The sequence below is a fragment of the Monodelphis domestica genome, chromosome 2 (assembly GCF_027887165.1).
Source record: "Monodelphis domestica isolate mMonDom1 chromosome 2, mMonDom1.pri, whole genome shotgun sequence".
Taxonomy (NCBI): domain Eukaryota; kingdom Metazoa; phylum Chordata; class Mammalia; order Didelphimorphia; family Didelphidae; genus Monodelphis; species Monodelphis domestica.
Genome location: NC_077228.1, coordinates 182,038,837 through 182,063,075, shown reverse-complemented (window position 1 = coordinate 182,063,075; position 24,239 = coordinate 182,038,837).

The window sequence follows — 24,239 nt, the reverse complement described above, 5'->3', positions numbered from 1 at the left end:
TAGTATCAATTATAAGAGAAGAGCGGCAAGGGCTAGGCAATGGGAGTTAAGTGACTTGCCCAGGGTCACATAATAGGAAGTGTCTGAGACCTGATTTGAACCCAGGATCCCCCAAATCCAAGCCTGGTGCTGGATGCACTGTGATACCTAGTTGCCCCTGGTCCACACTCTTCCTTTTATTTTCTATTCCCTAACTTTTCTTCCATCTTCTGTAAATTTCCTTTTTAACATTTCAGTTGATTAGTGAGTTCCCTATGCAGCCACATTTTTCTTATCAGAGAAATCCTCTTTTTCTCAGTAATTGGGATGGTAGGCTGACTTCTCTTGTAGCATTTTAGCCCATGGGATCCTCGCTATCTTCTGGCCTTTTTAAATCTGGTTTCTCCCAAATATGAGGTGCATGTATGACTCTGACCAGAGTTCTTATACTCTATCACAAAGTCTAGGAACAAAGGATCTCTGCCCTAAAGAAGATTGCCTTTTCCTGGAAGGAAACAGCATATACCTAGATAAGCAAATATTGAAATAGGTACAAATTGATATGAAGTACTTTCCAGAGGAAGAGAGTGTCAGCAACAAGGGGCATCTGGAAAGGAATCATAGAGCTTCAGGCATCTGTACTTCATCCTGATGCAAGCTAGGGATTCCGAGAGGTAGGGGAGAGAGGGGAGAGCATTCCGGACTGAGGCTCTATCTATGCACAGAAATAAAGGTGGGAGACAAAACTATTGTATACAGGAGACAATAGGCCAGTTGACTAGAATGAAGGATTGTTAAATTATACATACATAAATATGTATATATAAACTGAAGGAGAGTAATAAAAAATAAGATTAAAAAGGTAGGTGGGAAGCAAATGGTGACTAAATGTAAGGCTGAGGATTCTTTTTAACCTAGAGATAATAGTGAGCTATTAAAGATTTTGGAATTGGGAGTGGGAGGAAGATTACCAGATCAGAACTGTATTTTAGGAATATCAATTGAGTAACTGTATGGAAAATGGATTGAATAAGGGAGAAACTAAAAGCATGGAGACTAATTATCGGGCTGCTGTAATAATCCAGGTAAAGAGATATTTGGGGCTGAGGTAAAGCACCATGTGTGAAGGGAGAAAAGGAGATAGATGCAGCACAGGTTGTTAAAGTGGAACCAGCAACTGGCAACTGATTGTACATAAATGGTCAGAGGAATATATTATATATTAATGTTACTGTATTATATTATATGTTAATAATAGAATAATAGCTCCATTTCTATAGTGCTTTAAAGTTTGTGATACACTTTACAAATATCATCTCATTTTATCTTCACAACTATCCAAGGAGTTAAGTATTATTAAATTATAAATATGATCATTATCCTCGCAACTATCAATCAAAATTCTGGTCAATCAAGGGGCTCAATTGCATTTGAATGAATGCCAAACACCAAAGCTATGGTACAAATCTCCATCTATGTGCCTGGTTCCCTGAGTCAGGACAAGACAAAAATCTTAGACTGTGACACATAAGTGGCTCAGTGAATAGAGAGCCAGGCCTAGATTCAGGAGGTCCTGGGTTCAAATTTAGCCTCAGACCCTGCCTAGTTATGTGACCCTTAGCAAGTCATTTAACCCCAGTGACCTAGCCCTTACTCTCTTCTGCAATTAGAATAAAAAATACTTAGTAAGTGTGTCAAGGAAGTCCATTCCCTTCCCCTTCTGAGCGGCCTGACCTGTCCTTCAACATTCCTCACATAACACAGTTGTGCCAGGTTTTTGGTCCGTGTACGTTCTGTATGTCAATAAAAGTCAAGGCTTTCAGCTTTTGGCAGGAGAATAGAATGAAGAAGGGACACGGGAAGAGAGGAGGCAAGTAAGGGGAAAGAGGAAGAGACTGGCAGGCTAGGCACCTCGTGGTCAGGTTACTTAGGGGAATGATGAGATTTAAAACTATGATTGTCTACCCTTTCTAATAAACTTTATAAAATATAGATCTGGGTAGCAATAGTCATTCAATTATTACATAAGTAAAAAAAACAGAAGACACCTCAAAAAAGTTCATTATCTTCATCAGACTTTCCCTTCCTCTGATATCCAATGTAAGGGCCCCTGGTAGGAATTCTGAGAGAGAGAGAGAGAGAGAGAGAGAGAGAGAGAGAGAGAGAGAGAGAGAGAGAGAGAGAGAGAGAGAGAGAGAGAGAGAAGAGAGAGAGAGAGAGACAGACAGCGACAGACACAGACACAGACAGACAGACAGACAGACAGAGAGACAGATACAGAGACAGACAGACAGAGACAAACAGAGACAGAGACAGACAGACAGAGACAGAGAGACAGAGACAGACACAGAGAGACAGACACAGAGACACAGAGAGACAGAGAGATCTGCCATTTGCATTCACTTTAAACCTACATGGGGTGAGCACCTCACAAGAGCCAGATTTTCAGGCCAGCTGGGCAGTCTTTAGTTCCTCTGCTATAGGATCCTCCCAGCAGCCAGTGGATCTTTTCTCCTCTGAGAATGTGCTCTTCCAGAAATCAACTTCCCCAATGCAGCAAGCATCCAATTCAATCACCAACCAGGCATTAAATGCTTCCTATGGGCAAGGTGGACAGCTAGGTGATGTCGTGGATAAAGTATAGGCCTGAAGTCAAGAAGACTTGAGTTCAAATCCAGATTTGGACACTTACTAGCTGTATGACCCTGGGCAAGTCATTTAACTCTATTTGCCTCAGTTTTTCTCCTCTGTAAAATGAACTGGAGAAGGAAATGGGAAACCACTCTGACATCTCTACCAAGAAAACCCCAAATGGGATCACAAAGAGTCAGACACAACTGAAAAAAATGATTGAGCAACATGGGCTTTTCTTCCTTCTTTCCGTTCTTTCTTCCTTCCTTTCTTTCTTTATCCCTTACCTTCTGTCTTGGAATTGATACTATGGATTTCAAGGCAGAAGAGCAGTAAAGGCTATTGGGGTTAAGTGACTTTCCCAGGATCACACAGCAAGGAAGTATCTGAGGCTAGATTTGAACCAGGATCTCCAATCTCTAGTCCTGGATCACTATCTCCTGAGCCAACTAGCTGCCCCAGATCATTTACTTTTTAAAAGAGAGACCATGCTAACATAAATAAGTACATACAAGATACATACAGAGTATATGGAAAGAAATCTTCAAGGGTAAAGGTCAAATGACCAGAGGACTAATAAGGCTCCCGCAGATGTGCATTTAAGCTGAATCTTGAAAAAAAAATTCAGGAATGTCAAGAGATGAAGATGAAGAAGCAGAGGCTTCTAGGTGTGCAAGTGTAAAAGGCAAAAGAGAATTGAGATGGAGTGTCATATGCAAGAAAGAGCAAGAAAGTTGGTCCTACTTGTTCAAAAAGTCAAGGATACTAGGAAAGGAGAGTAAAGTGTGAGAATATAAAGATAGGAAAAGGTAAGGTTATGAAGAGCATTAAATGCTAGAGAGGACTTTGTTTTTTATCCTGGGGGTAATAGAGACCCACTAGAATTTATTTGGGTCAGTTGGTGGCACAGCAAATAGAGCAAATAGAGGTAGAGTCAGGAAGACATTAATTCAAATTTAGCCTTAGACACTTACTAGCTGCATGATCCTGGGCAAGTCACTTAATCTTATTGGCCTCAGTTTCTTCATCTGTCAAATGAGCTAGTGAAGAAATGGCAAATCACTCCAGTATATTTGCCAATAAAACCCCAAATGGGGTCATGAAGAGTCAGACTTGACTGAAATGACTGAATAACAGCAGTTTATTGAGCTGGGGAATGGGAGAGGAAGGGTGACATGATCACATCTGAGCTTTAGGAATTTCCTTGGCAGCTAAACAAAGGAAGGATTGGAATGGGTAGAGATAGAGTCAGGGAGAAAAATCAGGAGTCTATTGGAAGAGTCCTGGAGACAGGTGATGTGGACCTAAACTAGAGTGGTGATTGTGGGAGCATAAAGAACACATACATATAAGAGATGTGTATTCAAAGGTAGACATGACAAGATTTGGTAACTGATTAGATATGTTTGGTGATGAAACTGAGGAGTTCAAGATGTCAAGAAGGATGTTGGTGCCCTCAATAGTAACAGAAAATAGGGGCAACTAGGTTGCTCAGTGGATAGAAAGATGGACGTAAAGATAACAAGTCCCAGGTTCAAATCTAACCTCAGAAACTTTCTAGCTATTTGACTCTTGTCAAATCCACTTGACCCCAGTTGCCTTGCCCTTATCACTCTTCTTCCTTGGAAGCAATATTAGTATTGATTCTAAAATGAAAGATAAGGGTTTAAAATAATAAGAGGAAATTTTAGAAGAGGGAAGGGTCTGGGAGGCAGGGAATGATAATTAGTCCTATTTTGGATGTGTTGAGTCTGAGACACTTCTAGGACATCCAATTCAAAATGTCTCTCTATTTCAGGGTAGCCTGTATTCAAACTAATATGGCATATATCAGAGATTCAGATGCAGCTGTAGAGTGCATGCTAATCTAATTTGTGGATGGGACAAGCTGGGAGGAATCACTAATATTATGACTGATAACCGAGATTGAAAGTAACCTCAATAAGTTGGAACAATGGGCTAAAAAAAAGGGGCATTTAAGAGGGATAACTGTTCAGTACTTTAATTTACAAGACTAATGTTAAGAGTGACCTGGATTGACAAATGTTCATATGAAAAATAACTGGTGCTTTTTTCTTATAAAATCATAATGTAATGAAAATGAGCACCTCCCTTCCCAATCTCAATCCTTTGGTGAATCAGTTCAACTCTATACTATTTCCTGTTTTCAAATAGGCAGTTGGAGATGTGGGAGAGCCCAGAAGAAAGGCTGGGGATATGGATCTGGGAATCATCTACATAGAAATGATAATTGGACCTATGTGAGTTGATGTGATCTCAAAGGAAGTTAGTATAGACAGAAAAGATAAGAAAGTCCCTGACAGAGCCTTGGAGAATACCACAATTAGGAGATAGGAGCAATAAGGATAAAGATCCACCAAAGAGACTGATAAAAAGTCAGATAGATAAGAAGAAAACCAGGAAAGAATGGTGTCTTCAAAAAACTCAGAGAGGAAAATGTATCCAGGAAGAAAAAAGGGTGACCAACAGTGTCAAAGACAATGAACTAAAAAAAAGGTCATTGGATTTGACAATTAAGCAATTATTGGTAACTTTGGAGAGAGCCGTTTTGGCAGAATGGTGGGATTCAGAGGACAGATTTCATAGTATTTAGAAGAGAGGGAGGAAAAAAAAAGAAAAAGAAAAGGAGGTCTTGCCTATGGAAGACTTTTTCAAGGATTTTAGCAGAGAAGGAAAGTAGGATTATGAGATGATAGCTATCAGGGATAGTAGTTTAAAATGAGAGTTTTTAAGTATGGAGGATAGCACATGGACTTGTTTTTAAGGCAGCAGATAAGAGTCCAATGGAGAGGGAGAGATTGAAGATTAAAGGGAAGAGGGACACTTGCAGAATCAATCTGAGGGAGAAGTCAGGAAAGGATGGATTCGATTATATATATATATATATATATATATATATATATGTATACATATATATATATAGTTGGTTTTTGCAAGAAAAGGGGCTACCTTCTCATCAGATAAGAATGAAAAAGAGATGGAGGGGTCAAAGCGATGTGATATAATAAGAAGAGGAGAAAAAGGAGATTTGGGTGGCTAGCCATTTTTGGTGAAACATGAGAATGAACACCTCAGATAAAAAGTAGGATTGTCATGGGAAGGCTGAGGAGAGATTAGAAGGTTTGGAACAACCTCTGTGGTAAATGTCATAGGGAATAAGACAGAAATAGAATGTCTTGCTGCTGTGAGATTCTAGTTTAAATTAAATAACATAAATTTATAGTAAACTCTGAATATTTTATGACTTCCTTTAGTTTAGTTGAGTAGCATGAGAATAGGAGTAGAGGGGGTAGATGATAGGCATAATCTTGGATTCATGTTACAGCATAATTGGGGACAGGACAAAGGGGAAATGGATTGAAGAATAAGAAATAGTATAGGGCTAACCTGGTTCACCAAGGGATTAAGACTGGGAAGGGAGGTGACCCTTCATTACATTATGATTTTTTAATTAAAAACACCAGTTATTTTTCATATGAACTGCTGTTGGTCCAGGTCACCCTTATCATTAGTCTTGTACAATTAAAGGACTGATCAGCTATCCCTCTTAAATGCCTTTTTTTGTTTGTTTTAGCCCATTGTTCCAACTTATTGAGGTTATTTTCCATCTCGATTGTCAGTCATGATATTAGTGATTCCTTCCAGCTTTGTACATCCACAAATTAGATTAGCATGTACTCTACAGCTGCATCCAAATCACTGATATATGTCATATTGGTCTGAATATAGGCTACCCTGAAATAGACACCATCTCCTTAAAAGGAGCTCTTTTTGAAAAGAAGTATATATATGTAGGCATACCCAGAAAAATAACACTAATAATGAGCTGTAGTTAGATTTTATACAAGCTAAATTTGTAGGGGAATAGGGACTCAGGGACTGGGGAGAAGGAAAGACAGCCAATATTTGGACTATTGTAGTAAATATTGGACAGGGTTAGGGAACAGACTGTAAACCGTAGAACCCTAGGCATGCAAATTCAACCCACCAGTAATCATTCCTGGATCTTGTTCTCTCTTCTTGCTAGTCTGCTTATGCTTCTCAATACTCAGCATTCCATCTCTTTATCTCCCTATCTTTGAACAGGCTGTCCCCCATGCAAGGAATGCTTTCTCTCCTCACCTCGGAGCCTTTAGGTCCCTTCAGAGCTTGGCTCAAAGTTCATCTCCTACAATAAGCCTGTCTTGATCACAGCCCTCTCCCCCAGGAATTGTTCCTTGCCTAGTTTCCTCACAAGGCATTATTTAGTTATGTCCATGTTGCTTCCCTCAATAGAATGAATGTTCCTTGAGGGCAGGAGCTATTTCAGTTTTGTCTTTGAGTCTCCAGAACCTCGGACAGCGGCTGGCACATTGAATTTAAATGGGGGTTGTTGCTTAGTATTAGTTCTCCAGGTATCCATTCCTGGATTTCCTTCACGTTAGATTTGGGTGCTTGGCCCATCTTCCCCTCACTGGATCTCCATGGCTTGAGTCTGACTCTAGCATGACATCTCTCCCACCAGAACTATAAGTGTCCTCTGAGCCACATGGTCACAAAGGGTGTCTCATATATCTGGAGTGTTCTAGCCAGTTCTAAAAGCCACACATTAAAGGGGCCATCAAGGAACACACCCTCCAGTGTAGGTGGGGCAGCCTACTCTTGTGATTCAGAGTTCATATGTCTGGCATTATATTAATTTGAAAAGATACATATGCGAAAAATATAAGGCACCCTGAGGGAATGATTATGATTGGTATGGCCCCTGAAGAGATGTGCTAATGTGGCTCATTTGTATGTATAGTGAGTGTCACTGTGAATGGTGCATTTAATTCCAGGATTCCAAAGCACTTAATGAAGGCAAATGGAACTGATCTCATAATCAGTATGATTAGATAATTCCTATAGAACATAAACTAAGCAACAAAAAGAATTTTGAACTACAGGACTTCCCAAAGCAAATGGCTAGCTGTCATTGCTGACCTGTCCTTAGCAAGCTGAGCACACTGACAGCCTTCCTTGGGGTTTTCTGGGTTTTGTTCATTTTCTACAATCCAGATCACTTTTTGATTGCTACAGAAGGTAAAGTGAGGATTAACTCAACCAGAATTCAATCAATCAATTCATTAAGACATATTTATTAAGGATCATTTGGGTCCTATAAAAGACAAGGTCTTAGCATTCCTAGCTAAATATGAAGACAATTATCACCAGAAGGATGGTCTGTAGATAATAAGTTTGATTTTGGCAGAAAGGCCATCCATAGCAACTCATAAAGTCCATCTCTCTGCCTCTTCCAAGCTATGTAACTTTGAGCAAGTTATATGACCTCTCTAGATGTCAGTTTTCTCATTTTCAAAATGAAAAAGTTGAACTAGATGCCCACTGAAGGCTGCTTCCAGCTCTAACCAAACCTATGGCATGCATGCCTGAGCCTGCCAGAGGGGACTGCTCCCTTCCCACTCTTCACACCCCTGAGAACATTTCTCTCATCACCCACCCTTCTACCAGCAGCCTAATAGGAGTGCATCCTCCCTCCCCTGTCTGGGATAAGGGGGAGGAGCTCACATGTAGCATAAGGATTGCAATTTGGACACTTGGTCTCTAAAAGTTTCACCATCATTGTCTTAAGGTATGGAGAGGTTAGAAGCTATATTTTATGATCATAAATGTATACTTGAAAGGGACTTCACAGGTCATCAGTTCCAACCCTCCCACATTACAAATGAGGAAACTGAGCCACAGGGAAGTTAAATGACTTGCTCAGGATTACACAAAGAGTAAGTGCCCAAGGTAGGATTTGGGCCCTCAGTGGAAGAAATGTCCACACCAAAAAATCACAGACTTTTCAAGTAATTTCAGAGAAATGATTATTCAGTGACAGCTAGTGACCAACTTAGGATCCCAGGATCTCATGAATTTCATGGAAGAGGTGGGCTTTGAAGGATGGGAGAAGGATATGGATATCCAGAAGAGATTGAGGAGGACATGCCAGTTATCATTGATGAAAGGAACATGGCATGATTATGAGACAGTGAGGAGACTAAAGGTTGAACTAAACCAGGGTGTTGTGCATTGGGGATTAATGAAAAATATAATGGGACTGTATTTTTGTGTGTGTGCTTTTAGGTCCAGGTAGACTTTAAGTGAGAAATCTCTCTTGTCAACAAGATAATCAGAGTCCTGAAGGTACCACAGACTCCTCTGGGTCTCATTGGCCCTCCAGAGCACTCAACACTGTCACTCAACACAATTCCTTCCTGTACATTGTCTGTTGGTGAGATGAAAGACGGTTTGTTCCCCCGTGATTTCAAGAGCCAAAAGACTCAAAGTGGGCTTCTCCCTAATGAATAGAAAGACTGAAAATTTGGCCATCATGGCTTTTCTTTGTGGCAATAACCATCTCTCCCCCAATTCCAGCTGATATTAGATTAGAATATTGGAGTTTCAGGGCAACAAGCCCAGGCTAGAAGAGAGGGCAAAGTATAAAAGGTTCTCTGTGCCTTGCAGTACAGTTAAGTAGGAGACATGAAAGGCTTTATAGGTCTTTCCTTTGTTTTTTACCAGCTATTGCCATGGCAGATTTTAGTTTTCAGGGTTACAAGAGGGAATCTGCCTGTGCTCAGGAAGCTGACAATTTCTCAGCACCACCAGTAACCAGGGAATTGTAGACTGATTAACTGGGGGGAGACTGATTTATTTAAAGGTTTTGTTGGTGTTTTTCCCCTCACTGTAGCTGGGTTTCTAGGGGCTTTTTTCCCCTCCTTTTCAAAATGAGTCTCTTGTTGACTGTGTTGATAGATACAGTCAGGAGGAGGCAGGGAAAAGATTAGTGAATTGTCTGCCTGGCTCAGGCCCACAGGACAGAGACAGACTAGCAGATGGCCTAGCTTAATCTGTCCAGGGTACTGTCATCCCAGTTCAGGAAAAAATGTGAAAACTTTAGCTGGCCCTGCTTTCTCATTCACAGAGGCTTTATTGTGCACTGAGTGATAAGGGTACTATTTGGGAGTAAGGAGGGGGTAGAGGGGACAGGCGGTAATTCAGGGCTAATAGGGCCTCTCACATTAGCTCTGAATAAATGGCTCTTGGGGAAGGGCTCTGTGCGAGTTTTTCTCTAGAAAAAAAAAAGGCCCCTATCTCAAACTGGGCAATGAAGCTGGGTATTCCAGCCCCACTCCACCCTGTTAGGGTCCATCTGTTCAACCTCTCCCTCTTCCATCAATTGTGACAAAAATGTTCTTTTCTTATGGCTGTACTTCTAAATTTATCTTCCTCTGGATTATGGCTATTCTAAACCTTTTCTGCGTTAAGGCTCCCTTTGACAATTTGGTGAAACCTACACACCCCTTCTCAGAGTAATGTTTTTCAATAATTGAGGGAAATGCTAAATTTCAACTAAAGGTTAGTGAAAACAAAGGCCTGATTTTTTTTTCTCATCTAAGTTCTTGAATGTCCTGTAATCTACCCATGGGGCCCTTGGGAGTCTGTGGACTCTAGGTCAAGAGTCCAAGCAACAAGCTCTGTGTGAAATGAGAATAAAGTTTAGCCTTAAGGAAGAAAAAGAAACTACATTCTGGACATCGTAATACAATTTCCTTTGTATTGATGGAATTCTCTGTGGTCCAAGGAGGATATGGTATTACTTGAGGCAACACAGGCTATAAAAATCACTAGACTTGGGGTGTCATTTTGGGGTAGGATCTGAACCTGGGATTTCATCTGTAGGGGGCAGGTCTCATTATGAAATCTGCCCCTGCTCACCAGTGCTGATAAACTGGTCTGTAATTTACAGTCTTCGAGAATGATCTAATTAAGATTAAAAATTAATATCCTTGTACCCCAAGTATTATATTTAATAAGATTTATTAATAATAACTTGAATTAAAGGAAAATAAAAAGCTAGAGCAAAGAGAGAGTTAACCCAGCCCTGCTCACAGGAAAAGAGAGACAAAAGGCAGAGTTACAGAACTTCTAAACAATACACAAGGATGCTACCTGGATGAAGGGAAAAGGATTCTGGGAGATGAAGTCCAAGGGTTCAAGATTTTCTAATTACACAGATCTGATATATTGCTGGAAGGTGAGACACTCAAACATGTGTCAGAGGCAGGATAGTGTGGGACACAAGAAAAGGCACTAGATTTGGAGTTCATGGTTCTGGATTTGAATCTTATGTCATTTCCCATCTGTGTGACCTTGAGGGAACTAGTGAACTTTTCTTAATCTCAGGTTCCTTATCCGTAAATTAATCAATCAACAAGTGCCCACTGTGTGCCTGGCAATCAGAATAAAATACAATGAAATGAGGGGATTGAATCAGATGACTTCTAAAGTCCCTTCTGGGTCTCAATCTGCAATCCTAAGACTTTCTGACTCCAATACCAGTGCTCTATCCTCCATGCTAGATGGCCTCTAGGAAGTCTTATTTAGAAAATCTCTAGTGCCAAGCTAATTATTTGTGCTTGTGTCTTACTCCACTACAAGACTGTAATTCCAGCCAGAAAGTATGGAACTGTATGTTATCTAAACTTGGTACCTCCCTAGGATGTAGGATAATGTTCTGCACCCAGGAGAGAGAGCCAAATCATTTGGGCTTCAAAGGACTATCTTCATCAGAAGAAAAGAGCAGCTCCTGATAACAAATCCATGCTTGAGGGGCAGCCAGGCTGAGTGACCATAAAAGGGGTCTGATTCCGTTTGTGTCAGACTCTCTTACTCATAGGATGTCACGTCTACTGCCATGTTCTATTTTCAGCCTGTTGTCCTCTTGACGAAATGTAGAAAGGGTACTTCCTTCTCCCCCCACCCTGCCTTGCGCACTCCTTCCCCTTCCCAGGGAGCGAGGCTCCCAGGCAAGCCTTCACCCCATGAATCAATCTGCTTTGGAGATCTGGAGCTCCCACATCCAGTTTGGTGAAGTTGAGGTAGGAAAGGAGGGGTCACAATGGAAGGGGAAGAGGTGCCTTTGTGTCACAGGAGTGAGCGGAGTGGATCCAGGACTAAGAGACTGTGGAGCATTTCTCCTCTCAGACAGCAGGTGCTCTCTTGGATGTGGTTATGGCAACATAATAAATGATGGATAATTGCTTTTGTGACAACTTGCCAATTAAATTAGACTCAGCAGAATAACATAATGACAATTTGTTATGCTCCGGTGGGCACTAACATACCAATCATAATTAAATGCTATGACTGAAATAGAATACTGCTCTACGCAGGAATATATAACCCCAATTCCCTCTCAGTGAAACATTATAGGCTGAAGCTTGATTTTAATTTCAGGAAGATAATGGCATTAGTGCGCATCCGAGTGGGTTTCTGAAGAGGCCTGTGGTAAGGGGGAGATGGGCAGGCTTCAGAAAAAAAAACTGCCTCTTATGAAAGGCTCTGAGGCCAGATTCTAGGGTCACAGGGAAAATTGGGGAGAAGAGGCCATAGACAGTGGTCCACAACTGTAAGAACGTTCCTGACCTCTTAAACAGAATGTGCTCTGAGTAAAAACTCCCTATGCAGAAGACAGAGTTTATGAGTGAAGACTGAACGGCTGAGAAGGGGGATTCATCTTTATTTCACTGCAGAGCAAAGTTCTCCCCCTTGTCCCCCAACAATTTTTCCCGGGCCACTGTGGATGGCACCTATAGCAAAGTCCAGTGGACAGATCATGTTCTCAGAGGTCATTAGCACAGTCCCCTCCTAAATTATCCATACCTTCTCCCTCTAAAGTTATCTTTTATGTATCTATACATATCTTGCATATATCTATTTATTTGCATGTTATCTCCCCTATTAGACATAAACACTTTGAGGACAGGGACAGTTTATTTCCCTTTCCTTGCATCCCTAGAGGTTAGCAAAATGTCTAGCACATATTTGGCACTCAATGCTTTTGATGGGTTTTTTTACTTGTTTGCTTGAACAAGGATCCCCTCTATAAAAAAATCCCCAAGTCTATTATAATGCTATTCACTTTAGAGCAGAATGTGGTATGGGACAGATCCACCTTGGACCCCAAGCATTATGGTTTTAAGAGAGAAGTGCCAAAATATCAGATTCATATTATTGGTATGTTAGGCCCAAAAAAGCATGAGGCAGCCAATAAGTCCTTATAGAAAATCTCCAGTGGACTAAAGCCTGAATCCAGCTTGGGTTTAGAGGATATTCTTTAAGAGCTCCAAAATCCTGAGCAGGCTGGGTTTGTTTTTTTGTTTGTTTTGTTTTGTTTTGTTAATTCAAAGATATTTTATTTTATAATAACAATTTTCAATATACATTTTCCAAAATTATAAGATCCAAATTGTCTTCCTCCCTCCCTTCCCTCTACCTTCCCAAATCTGGTAAGCAATTTTATTAGGGTTATATATGTTTTATCATGCAAAACATAGTTCCATATTGGTCATTTTTTAAAGAGAATCCTCCTATAAAAACCAAACCCCAAAAGAAAACCATAACTAAACTAATGTGAAAGACAGTATTCTTTGATCTACATCTGATTCCAACAGTTCTTCTTCTGGTGATGGATAGCTTTCTTTGTCATAAGTCATTCAGAACTGTCCCATATCATTGTATTGCTAAGAGTATCTAAGTCTTTCTTAGATGATCATATGATGTGGCTGTTACTGTGTATAATGTTTTCCTGGTTCTGCTTATTTCACTCTGCATCAGTTTATGGAGGTCTTTCCAGCTTTTTCTGAAATCATCCTGCTCATCATTTCTTATAGCACAGTAGTATCCCATCACCATCATATACCATAATTTGGTCAGCTATTCCCCAAAAGATGGACATACCCTCAATTTCCAATTCTTTGCCACTACAAAAAGAGTGGTTATAAATATTTTTGTACAAATAGGTCCTTTCTCCTTTTTTATGATCTCTTTCATAGTCATTCTCGGTCACCGAGAGACTACCACTATGATCTCTTTGGGATACAGACTAGTAGTGGTATCACTGTGATATCACTGAGTGAATCAAAGAGTATGCACTGTTTTATAGTCCTTTGGGCATAATTCCAAATTGCTCTCCAGAATGGTTGGATCAGTTCTCAATTCCACCATTCCTGTCCCAATTTTGCCATGTCCCCTCCAACATTTGTCACTTTCCTGTACTATCACATTGGCCAGCCTGATAGCTGTGAGGTGGTACCTTAGAGTTGTTTTAACTTGCACTGGCTGGACTTAAACACAACGCACATGTATCAAGGCCTCTATGGGATTTCCTCTTCATGCTGTCATGCTTTTCATTCTCACAGTATATCTACCACACTTTGAATGGACTCTCTCCTCATCTTTTTTTTTTTAGCATCATTCTCTTTCAAAAAATTTTTTTCTTTTTCTACAAGTCTTTTTCTTATGATCTCTTTGGGGTATAAGGAAAAAGACTTGCACAAAAATATTCATAGCTGTGCTCTTTGTGGTGGCAAAAAATTGGAAAATGAGGGGATGCCCTTCAATTGGGGAATGACTGAACAAATTGTGGTATATGTTGGTGATGGAATACTATTGTACTCAAAGGAATAATAAAGTGGAGGAATTCCATGGAGACTGGAACAACCTCCAGGAAGTGATGCAGAGTGAAAGGAGCAGAGCCAGGAGAACATTGTACACAGAGACTGAGACACTGTGGTACAATCGAATATAATGAATTTCTCTACTAGCAGCAGTGCAATGATCCAGGACAATTCAGATGAACTTAGGAGAAAGAACACTATCCACATCCAGAGGAAGAACTGTGGGAATAGAAACACAGAAGAACAACTACTTGATCACATGGATCGATGGGGACATGATTGGGGATATAGACTCTAAATGATCACCTCAGTGCAGATATCAATAATATGGAAATAGGTCTTGATCAATGATATATGTAAAACCCAGTGGAATTGTGCACTGGCTATGGGGGAGGGGAGGAGGGGAGGGAAAGAACATAAATCACCTAACCTTGGAAAAATATTCTTAAGTAATTAATTAAATGAAAATTTTCAATAAAAATAAAAAAATAAAAAACACCTTACTTTCTATCTCAGAATCCATACTAAGTATTGGTTCCAAGATAGAAGAATGGTAGGAGCTAGGCAACTGGCGTTAAGTGACTTAAGTGGGGTTAAGATCACACACCTAGGAAATGTCTAAGGACAGATTGAACCCAGAACCTCCCACCTCCAGGCCTGACTTTTTATCCACTGAGCCACCTAGCCACCTCTAGAGTCCTTTCCTTTCCTTCAAGGCTCAGCTTGATTCCCAATTTCTCTTTAGAGAACTCTCGTCCTCCTCCAGTTATCTTAGAGCATTTTGTCTTAATCTCTCCATTAATCCCAGAACACCTTACCTTATTGAGGGATATGAGCTACTTCATGTCTGTTTGTTTTTTTATTTTTGATTTCATATTATAAATATAATTTTTAAAAAATATTTTCCATGGTCACATGATTCGTGTTCTCTCCTTCCCCTCTTTCCTCCCCACTCCTGGAGCTGACAAGCAATTCCACTGAGTTATGCATGTATTATCACTCAGAATATATTTCCATATTATTCATTTTTGTAATAATCTTTTCAATTTAAAACCCCAAATCCTTTACCCATATAAACAAGTAACAATCATATGCTTTCTTCTGCATTTCTGCTCCCACAGTTCTTTCTCTGGATGTGGATAGTGTTCTTTCTCATAAGTCCCTCACAATTGTCCTGGATCATTGCATTGCTGCTAATAGAGAAGTCAATCACATTTGATCGTCCCACAATATTTCAGTTACTATGTGTAATGTTCTCCTGGTTCTGCTCATTTCACTCCACATCTGTGCATGTAGATCTTTCCAGTTCTTATAGAAATCAAGGAGTTGTAAGCTGCTTTTTGAGAGCCTATTGTTAAATTTTAACTGGGAGCATTTACATCTCAGCAATTATCAATAGCTATATATCAGAGACTAGTTTTACTGTTCTATAGATTCTCTAGACCCAGGAAAGTGATGGAGAAAACATTAATAATGCAAATTAAACTTAAAAGTGGGATGTGAATACTTTTTTTTCCCTAGAGAGCTCAAACATTTGCCAGCACATCCCTGATATACTTCTCTGTTAGGGTAAGCATTATATTCTCTCCCCACTATAGACTCTAACATACAGACCCAGCCCTTCAAGCGGGCATTGTATGAGTGTTCATTTTCTATTCTGTGCTCCTATGAACGTACTTTGAATTATCATAAGAACATGACCTCTTTTGAGAGCAAGGACCAAGCCTTTGGTTGTTTTTTGTGGTTATTATTTTATTTTTTTAAACCCTTTACCTTCTGTCTTAGAATTGTTATTAAGTATTGATTCCAAAGCATTAAGAGTAGTGAGAGCTAGGCAATTGGGATTAAGTGACTTCCCTAGGGTCACACAGCTGGGAAGAGTCTGAGGCCAGATTTGAAACCAGCACCTCCCAACTCCAGTCCTGCTGTTCTATCCCCAGAGCCACCTAGCTTTTCTTTGTATCCACAGAACTCAGCACATAGTAATCACCTAATAAATGTCTGTTCACTGACTTACACACCTTAAGTACAAAATAAGTGTTTACCTGTTTGCCTCAGTTTCCTCATCTGTCAAAGGATCTGGAGAAGGAAATGGCAAACCCCTCCAGTATCTTTGCCAAGAAAATCCCAAATGGGGTCACAAAGAATAGGATATGACTGAAATGACTGAACAAAAAAACAAATAAATGTTTGCAAAATCTGATTGCATACACTATCCAAAGATTAGGAGAAATTAGGCTAGCTCTAAAGGAGCCACCATCATTGGACTTAAGGACAATATCATTAAGGGGCATCTGCATGGCTCAGTGGATTGTCAGGCCCAGAAAAAGGAGGTCCTGAATTCAAATCTGTTCTTAGACACTTCCTAACTGTGACGTTGGGTGAGTCACTTAACCCCAATTGTCTAGCCTTTACTGTTCTTCTGCCTTGAAATGATACTTAATTTTGATTCAAAGACATAAGATAAGGTGTTTTTTTTAAAAAGACAGTACACATGAAAAAGTGCTCTAAATCTCTTTTAGTCAGAGAAATGCAAATCAAAACAGCTCTGAGGTATCACCTCACACCTAGCAGATTGGCTAACATGACAGCTATGGAAAGTAATGAATGCTGGAGGGGATGTGGCAAAGTAGGGACATTAATGCATTGCTGGTGGAGTTGTGAATTGATCCAGCCATTCTGGAGGGCAATTTGGAACTATGCCCAAAGGGTGCCATAGCACTGTTGGGTTTGTACCCCAAAGAGATAATAAGGAAAAAGACTTGTACAAGAATATTCATAGCTGCACTGTTCGTAGTCACACAAAAAAAAATTGGAAAATGAGAGGATCCCCTTCAATTGGGGAATGGCTGAACAAATTGTGGTATATGTTGGTGATGGGAGACTATTGTGCTAAAAGGAATAATAAAGTGGAGGAATTCCATGGAGACTGCAACAACCTCCAGGAAGTGATGCAGAGCGAGAGGAGCAGAACCAGGAGAACATTGTACACAGAGACTGATACACTGTGGTACAATCAAAGGTGATGGACTTCTCCATTAGTGTCAATGCAATGTCCCTGAACAATCTGCAGGCATCTAAAAAACACTATCCACAAGCAGAGGACAAACTGTGGGAGTAAAAACACCAAGAAAAGGCAACTGCTTGATTGTATGGGTTGAGGGGATATGATTGGGGATGGAGACTCTAAATGAACATCCTAGCACAAATACCAACAACATGGAAATGGGTTCTGATCAAGGACACATGTGATACCCAGTGGAATCGCGCTATGGGAGGGGTGGCGAGAGGGGGGAGAGGAAAAGAAAATGATCTTTGTTTCCAATGAATATAGTTTGAAAATGATCAAATAAAATAATGTTTACAAGTAAAATAAATAAATAAATAGACAAATAAATAAATAAAAAGACAGTAATACTAAAATGATTAATAGGATCATGCTGATTTAGCATATAACAAGAAGTGAGTAAGGGTGGAATTCGGAAGGCTTATTTACTTTTACTCCAATACAAAAACAAGGCTGTACTTCTACCACCTCAAATCCCAATTCTTGTTGAATACTGCAATCCCAAGTGGTCCCAGCTTTATGCCTTGACACATCCATGGGAGCAGTGCTGAAAAGCAGATTGTCACAAAGTAGGTCATATTTTCCCATAGAAATAATGCTATAATTGGTGGTTGCATGTCTAACCAAGAACTCATCATCACATAAATCACAGATACAGCCAACGACATGTCATAAAAGCAAAGGAACAATGACTATAAACCCTATCATCATTTAAAAATAATAAAATTATACTGTCTGCCTATAAAATGGGCCAAAAGGTACTGTAAGCTTGAAATACACAAGGGATTCCCATATACCATTAAAAATGTAAAACAATTCACCTGTCATATATTTTTGCTGGGGGTTGGGGTTTTTTTCTTACTGATACATTTTGTTTTGACCTTCCCAAGATGGAAGCATGAAATGTTGTATGATAGAGAGTAATGAAAGTGGATTTAGAGCCAGAGGACCTGGGTTCAAATCCTTCCTCTTTCATTTACTCTTTGTGTGGCCTCAAACAAGTCACTAGGTTCTTCACCTGTAAAATGAGAGGATTGGAGAGATATCTAGGGAGCACAGTGGACAGAGCTGCAGACCTAGAGTAGGGAAGACCTGGGTTCAAATCTGACCTCAGATACTTCTTAGCTGTGTGACCCTGGGCAAGTCACTTAAATCTGATTATATATCTCTTGCCACTCTTCTGTCTTAGAATTGATATGAGATAGAAAATAAAGGTTTTAAAGGGGGAAGAAATGAGAGGATTAGATGAGATGGTCTCTCAGATCACTTCCCTCTAAAATCCTTGATGCTGTGAATGTTTCCCTACCCTTTGTTGTTGCTATTATTTTTTGTTCAGTAATTTTTTTAGTTGTGTCTTACTTTCCATGACACCTTTGGGGTTTCCTTGGCATGGATACTAAAGCAGTTTGCCATTTCCTTCTCCAGCTCATTTTACAGATGAAGAAATGGGCCAATAGAGTTAAGTGACTTGCCCAGGATCATACAATTATTAAATGTCTAAAGTTAGATTTGAACTCAGGTCTTCCTGACAAGACCTGGTACTCTATCCACCATGCAATCTAGCTGCTCCCCCTACTCTTAGTACTTTCCCGTAAAACATAAAATTGGCAAAACTACCTAATAAAGTGATTGCAACTGACTTGTCATAAATTTGACCAAAAACTAACAGGACAGTTTTTTTTTTAACCAGATAGTTGAATGAACAAATGAATGAGTGAACAAAAAGGTGCCTAACACGTGGCAAGGGCATAATATGGTAAAATGCTTGTTGTTTTATTAACTGAATGAGAATTCCCTCTATACGATACCCAGAAACCCTGTTCCACACTATTCATTATAGAGAAGGAATTCATATCCCACCCAATGAAGTTCTGATGTTAAGATCCCTGGTACTATGCCAATCACTAAGAGAACAGCAATAAAAGAAAGACATGGGGGCAGCAAGTTGGTTCAGTGGATTGAGAGCCAGGCCTAGAGATGGGATGTCCTAGGTTCAAATCTGGACTCAGATACTTCCTAGCTGGGTGACCCTGGATAAGTCACTTCACCCCCATTGCCTAGCCCTTGCTACTCTTCTGCCTTGGAACCAATACACAGCATTGATTCTAAGATGAAAGGCAAGGGTTTAGAGAGAGAGAGAGAGAGAGAGAGAGAATTCAGGCCTTAAGGATTTTCTAAATAGGGAGAAACATATTTTGGGGATTGGTAATCAGGGAGGGTTACTTTAATTTGGTAAGTCACAGAGATGGTAAATAGAGAGTGAAACTCCAATGGACTAGCCACTTTGTTCAAATACCAAACATACATTTTCCTAAAAGACTATTTTACAGAGAACTTAGACAAGGTAAGCATTCACACAGAGATCAGAAAATATGATACAAGGACACTCTCAAGGTCTCTCTAAAGAACTCTGGTCTCAGTTGTGAGACACAGGAGACCCTGGCACAAGACTGTCCAGCATGGCATGCCCACATCAAAGAAGGCATTGTGCTCCATGAGAAAAGCAGAATTGCAAAAGCTCAAAGAAATATGAGAAAACAAATTTCTTTTTTCTTTTTCTATTGTTTTTTTTTTAATTCCAAATTTTACAAAACCAAATAAAACAAGCATTTCCATATATGAAGAAGATTGTACCAAATGCAGTCACAAATCTCTTGTATGTTTTTACTTTTCTTCATATCTACATAATAAATCCCATACACAAGTGTGCCATGCCTCCCTCCCCTCCTCACATGATAGGAGATATCATCTGGGAGACTGGCATGTTCATACAGATTAACTCCTACAAATTAAACCTTCCAGTTCACAGAGATGTGCAAATTTAGAGACATCTCCATCCCAAATGTTCCTCCAGGCTAGCTTGAGTCTGGAGGTCACAATGAACTGATATATGAAAGAGATGCCTAAAAATATCTTGGTCTTAATGCTCCCAAATGGGAAGGCTACCTTGGCCAGGTAGAGTGTGCCATCATCATCCAATATGAGAGCTGTCCTGCTATCATTAACTTGACTGTCTTTACAATCTCACCTTCAAATGCTCTACAACAAAAAGGGTTCTTATAATTTTGAATTATTGTTGCTATTAAATAAATGGACATTTTAGCTTCAAGAAAATACCTTGTCTCTAGTCAATGCACATTTAGTGTGAAGCCATCAAGGAAAAGGTTGTGGTTGAATACAAAAAGATTTGTTGGTATCCTGAAATCAAAACTCAATGGGAAAACCATATTTAAAGCAATGAACATTTAGGCAAACTATTCTTAATGTATCCTCTCAGAACAGTGAAGTCGATTATGACTTGGATTTGGAAAATATGCTAACAAAACACCATAAAATACTCACCAAACACAGTGCCCATCTCCCCAAGATAGTTCAGAGGCAATCTTTCCAAACCATAAAGGAGGAAGAGGATGGATAAATGGTCTTAGAGTTCATGATTCATTAAACATTCACAGGGATACTTTTAGAACAAGCAAGCTTCACTTCAATGGGCAAGAGTAAAGACTGGGGACAGGTCTATGCCACTGGGTTTGCCAAATACATGTAACCTTAAATGGATTATGGGTGGATCCTATGGAATGACAATGATTCAAGAATCAAAATGTCCTCTGTGGGTGACATCCTCATGAACTCTATCAACAAGATGTCATTAAAGAAGTATTAAGAAGACAGCTAGGTGGCTCAGTGGACTGAGATCTAGGTCTGGAGATAGGAGGGCCTGAGTTCAAATCAGGCTCAGACACCAGCTACCACTCTTTTGCCTTGGAATCAGTTGGTTAAAAAAGCTTAAAAAGAAAAAAAAAAAGGAATATCAAGCAAAGGACTGAGTCATGCAGATTTGTTTATGTGAAAAGAGAGCTTTAGAGTGGCAGCTCTGTACTAGTTCATTGCAACCAACATTATAACTTAGTGATCAATATAGATGATGCCAGAAAATGGTAGACATATCCTCATTGAGTTTTTTTTAAAACCTTTACCTTCTCTCTTAGAATCAATCCTAAGACAGAAAAGCAGTAAGAGCTAGGCAATTAGGGTTAAGTGATTTGCCCAGGGTCACACAAGTAGGAAGTGTCTGAGATCACATTTGAACCCAGGATCGCTTACCTATAGATCTGGCATTCTCTCCACTGTGCTACCTAACTACCCCCTCATTAAGTTTAAGTGACATTTTGCTATCACTGCAGAAAAATTCCACGAGATAAAGGAGCTGTTTAATGTCCTCTTTGAGTGGAGTCACAGAGCTTGATGTCATTTATATATAAATGTCTAATAAGATCTTTTGGCACCACTTCATCCTTAACTTGTATCCTGGACCAGGCTCAGGATAGGAATGAAATATGACACTCACAAACTAAATAGAACTTAACAAAAGAAATAGACCTTACAAAAAAAGGGAATTTAGCAAAGATAAGTAGTTAATTTAATTTGCCGTGGTGGCCTGCCCAGTTAGAAGAGTATATTGCCTAAAACAACATTGGGACTTCTATCAAGCCTGAAGAGCACCAACTGCTCCCACACTGGGTTTTATCCTTGAAGCAATTGGGAACTACCAGCGATTTAAGCCTAAAAATCTTGAACCAACTGAGTCTTGCCTTTTTAAGAAAAACAACTTTTAATTAGCCTATGTGGCTGGGACCTTCCAGTCTATCTAAAGTGGGCTACAACTAGATTAGTAACCATTATTACTCCTTCTAGAACCTGGAAGCCATTCTTGGTTTTATTTAGGAGAGATGATCATATATTTAAGACTAGACAACCATAATGAGGTTGAACTATGAAAAATACCACATTTTGTATATGAACTGTGTTGGTGGCATGTTCAAGAGAACAATTTTTTATGTGGGTCTCTAATACTCTGGCATTCTTCCTCTATTTGGTTCTGTCATATCTTTGTAGTACATGAGTGTGGAACTGAGTAAAAGGCTTTGGAGTCATCAATAAAGGCATTTTTAGATTCAGTTCAATCAGTGCTCTAGCCTGTTGAGATATTTTTGAATACTGACACTGTCATCTAGTGTTAGCTCTCTCTCTCCCAGCTTTATGTCACCAGCAAATATGTCAAAGGTGCCATCTGTGCCTTTATCCAAGTCACTGATAAAAATATTCAATAATACAGGGTCTGACACGGATCTCTGGAACACTCTATTGGAGATGCCAAATTGACATCGAAGTAATAGCTATCACTCTTTGAGTATGGCCATTCAACCAGTTCTAAAATCATCTCATTATACAATCATCTAGTCAACTTCTCTCCATTTTGTTTGCAAGAGTAGCAAGAGAGACTTTCTCGAATGCTTTGCTAAAATCTAGATAAACTATGTCTATTAACATTCCCATGAGTTATCAGTTTTGTAAAGCTGCCCAAAAATGGAAATAAAATTAGTCTGGCATGACGTGTTCACTATAAAGCAATGCCAGTTTTTTGTCTTTACTGCCTCCTTTTCTAATTGTTCATTAACAATCCCTTTAATGATACATTCTAGACATTAGCTAGGAATTGAGTTTGAGCTCATGGGCCATTTCTGCAGACTTGATTATGAGGCTTTTTTTTTTAAATCAAGTCAACATTTGCCCTCCTCCAATCCTACAGTACCTCTGACATTCTTCACAATCTTTCTGGTATCACTGATGGACTCAGAATCACTTTCTGCTAGTTCTTTCATTTCTAGAGGACGTAGTGCCTAGGAAGGTGGTGGCTTGAACTCAGCAAGAGCAGCTACTAGACATGCTGTTTTGAGTTTCAGTTCCCCATTGGCTATTTTGGTTCTATTCCTTCTAGACAAAAGACCTTTCTCCTTGTCAGAAAAAAAAAAAAAGACAGACAATATGAGTCAATCAGTTCTGTCTTTGCTTCATTATCCATGATCATTTTCCTATCCATACTGTACAACATTCGTTGTGGTTGTTTTTCAGTTGTTTCTGTCATGTCTGACTTTTTGTGACCCCTTTCGGGGTTTTCTTGGCAAGGATACTAGATTCAAACATTTAATAGCTATGTGGCCTTTGGGCAAGTTATTTAATCTTTCTCAACCTCCATTGCCTCCATTGCCTCATCTGTAAAATGGGAATAACCCTTTGCCATTAGGAATAAGGAATAACTTTCCTTGGAATCATATTCTATTCAAAGGTCTCATCTCACCTGGTTTCAGTTACACTTATGAAGTCCTTGAGTTAGGACCCCTCATTCATTTTGCTGGTTTTTCTTTCTTTTTTTTCTTAAAACGTTGTCTTAGAATCAATACTGGTTCCAAAGTAGAAGAGCAATAAAGGCTAGGCAGTTGAGGTTAAATGATTTGCCCACAGACACACAGTTACGAAGTATCTGAGGTCAGATTTGAGCCCAGGAACTCTCATCTCCAGAACTGGCACACTATCCACTGAATCACCTAGCTGTCCCATTCATCTTGCTTTTTAACCTTGCTTTGTGCATTCGTGAATAGACATCTGAGGCCAGGGATTTTATTACTAGCCCCTTTCTGGCCAACTCTGGGATTATTTTGTTTCCTATGCTATAGTAGTTTTGACTTTAAGTTTAAATCCTTTATTTTTCAAGATTCAAGAAAAAAAAATATATATATATATTCCTACCAACCTTTATTAGGTGTATTCCATCCCTGACCAGGAGCCTATTATTCCTATATTTTAAGCCATAGTCTGGAAGTCTTCCCTCTTCCCAGACACCAACTTTGCAACTAGTTATTAATTTACCAAATTTTCTTTTCTCTTCTGAAGTCCCTAATGAGCATCTATGAGGAAAATCCTACTTGTGCCCCTAAGATCTTCAGTTTCTTACACAATTCTTCATATTTTTTAGAAATGCTATCTAAATGCTTTCTGGCAGAAATAAGTTCAGAAGGGAAAATAAACAGCAAGATAGTTTTACTGCTATCCTGTTGACTGTAGTTCTTTTAAAACCAAATAGGACAGCTACATGGCACTGTGGATAGAGAGCCAGTTTTAGAGATGGAAAGTCTTGGGTTCAAATTTGGCCTCAGACACTTCCCAGCTATGTGACCCTGGGTAATTCACTTAACGTCCATTGCCCATATCTTATC